Source organism: Lathyrus oleraceus, chromosome 4 (genome assembly GCF_024323335.1).
Source record: "Lathyrus oleraceus cultivar Zhongwan6 chromosome 4, CAAS_Psat_ZW6_1.0, whole genome shotgun sequence".
NCBI lineage: Eukaryota > Viridiplantae > Streptophyta > Magnoliopsida > Fabales > Fabaceae > Lathyrus > Lathyrus oleraceus.
In genome coordinates, this window is record NC_066582.1 from 427,620,290 (window position 1) to 427,622,957 (window position 2,668).

Genomic DNA, 2,668 nt, shown 5'->3' on the forward strand with positions numbered 1-2,668 from the left:
TGCACTACTTGTGTTCATTATTCACTCACTTGGTTTGAGGTACTTGTTGTCTACCTGTCATTGTGTTTTTGACCTAGCTAAAACCCTAATTCTTGGCTTGCTATAGGATTGATCAAAGGTATGCTTGTGTTCATATTTCATTCACATTCCATTCATTGGTCTCATGGGCTCATTAATTTGTCAAGATTAGTTCATTTCTAGTCTCATTAATTCAAGTTCATTGTCTATTTGGTAAAGTCATTACATTGGTCCATTAGCTTCCATTTCATTCACTCATTCAAATTTGTTTTAGAATTCATCTAAGGCATTTGTTTTATATTGAACTTGGAAAATGGTCATTTGAATTCAATTTTTTGCATTGTTTCATTAGAACATTTTTACCTAAAAGGTACATTTCATTCATAAGAATCACTTTTACATAGTCCACACGTGTTTCATGAGAAAAATTACATTTTTTGCATTAGTTGACCAAAGTCAACTTACTATTTCAATATCCCTAAACCCTAATTACCTTGTTTCTTCAAGATCACACCATCCTTGCATTTGTCCATTTCCTACAAAACAAGATCAAAACCAACATGTTATTTCCAAGCATATGCGTAATTTTCAATCATGCCTATATACAATCACAACATAAAACCATTGGCAAAACATTCATAACAGCCCATGACATTATTACCATTCGCTAAATCCATCCTAACTAAATTCTAACCAAAGTCACCAACTCATGAAAATAGTCATGACAAATCACATTGGTACAATGGTTCACATACACAATAACAATGCATCTCACAAGCATTCCTACAACAGATCATAACCACGATTCATTATAACTATGCAAACTAACTGAATTTAGCATCCAATTAATTGACTATTCATCATAGCCATCTATTCAGCCTGTCATGCTTATTTGAGATAACATCCTTAGCAAGGTTTCAACAAAACCATCTCATTTCAAAGATGAAGTCAACATTTAACACCTAACAAATACATCCATTAACCAACAAATAAACTAGCTAGCAGCCAAGACCCAACCTTTCAATTAAATATTGACATAAATTCAATCACATCCACACAATAATATAACAGCAAGCTAAATCAGACCTAACATACACAAACACATTTTAAAACTCATTAACTAACAACATTTGAATTTCATTTCAATTAACATTTCATTCCAACATGCAAATTCAGCTCAATTTCATTAACTAACAGATTTTGTTTCTAATTCCATAGCATGCTCATTCCAAATTAACTAACTAATTACATATGCACTTCACTAAACAGAACATTCATTGCATTTCAGAACTAATTTCAGTTTCACTTCAATTCCAAACAGAACTAGAACCTGCATTTCATTTCAATTTCACTAATATTTTGCATTGCATTTCGATACTCCTTCACATTTCAAATTAACTAATAGATTGCATTCTAACAGAAACCATGCATTTCAATTAACATTTCAATTTCATTAACACTTCAATCAACTAACAAAATAGAATTTTCATTTCACTTTCATTTCAATTAAATTTCACTCCAACTAACTTCCTAATTTCTAACTGAAAACTGAATTTTACATGAATCTATATTGCATTTCATAACATAATCGGAGTCTATAAATCACAGAGCTTCATTCATTTCACAACACACACATTTTTTCCATAAATTCTCAAATTCCTCAGATTCACGATCTCTGATTTTTCTCTCAATTCTCACACAATCACTCAGAGCTCCTTCAGAATACTCATTGAAGCTTCACCTTGAAGCTTCAAATGAGCAGAGCTAAGCCTCACATCCTCTCTTACTCTCTCACGGCTCCGTTGATTCAGACGCATTTATCTGGATTTTTATAGAAAAGTTACAAGAAGAAGAAAAAGACGTAACTATTGAACAAGAAGATTCAAAGTTTTACCTGGATTTCTATTGATCATTGCATGCGCTTCACCGGGGAGTTTACGATTTTCTTCACTATTTTCTTTGAATTCTTGATACCATGATGTAATTAGAGGTTAGGGGAATCAAAGCCCTAACCCCCGGGGCTTTGATTCCCAACGAGCACCATTTAATTTGGATTCTTCGAGTTAGGGTTCTTTGGCTGTAGGCTTTGATTCAAACTTGCTTGTTAGAATTAGTTGATTTCACGTTAGGATTTGGTTTTAGGAGATAATTTAGTTTCATATGATGTGTTCAATTTAGATTTTAGAGAATCTCCACTGCCGAGGACAGCCTCCGGCACGACGGAGAGAGAACAGAGAAGAAAGAGATGAGTCTGGAACGCGTTTGAGCTTGTGACATGAGTTTCATGTTTGGAATGTTTATCATGTGTTCATAATCCACGATGTAATTGATGTGGTTGACATATGTTGACTCAGATCCTAGTCAGAATTTGCCTTATCCATTGCTTTTCCATGTATTGCATTTCTGCTTGGGCCTCAGTTTGGGCCTTAGGCCAAATTCTTACAAATTGTTGAAGTTGCCTTGTTTATAATGAGGCACCCATTGACCTATGATGGCTAGAAGCATGGGCCTTGTTTGGGCCCTGCATGGGCTCTACTGGTTGTACCCTGAGTTTGCTGGTTACACCCCCTACTTGCACTCATTTTGTTTGTTTATTTATTTATTTTATTTTATTTTAATTTTTGTTGTATTTTCTTTCATGATGATTGAT

The 2,668-nt window shown here is 34.0% G+C and overlaps 1 long non-coding RNA gene across 1 annotated transcript; it reads right to left on the reverse strand.

Moving 5' to 3' along the window:
• Nucleotides 1–324: 324 nt before the first annotated feature.
• LOC127075851 (uncharacterized) lies at nt 325–2,341 on the reverse strand. Its single transcript, XR_007786693.1, has 2 exons — nt 1,913–2,341; nt 325–554 (listed from the first exon to the last, which is right to left on the reverse strand). It is a non-coding gene; the product is annotated as an uncharacterized LOC127075851 (long non-coding RNA).
• Nucleotides 2,342–2,668: the final 327 nt, after the last annotated feature.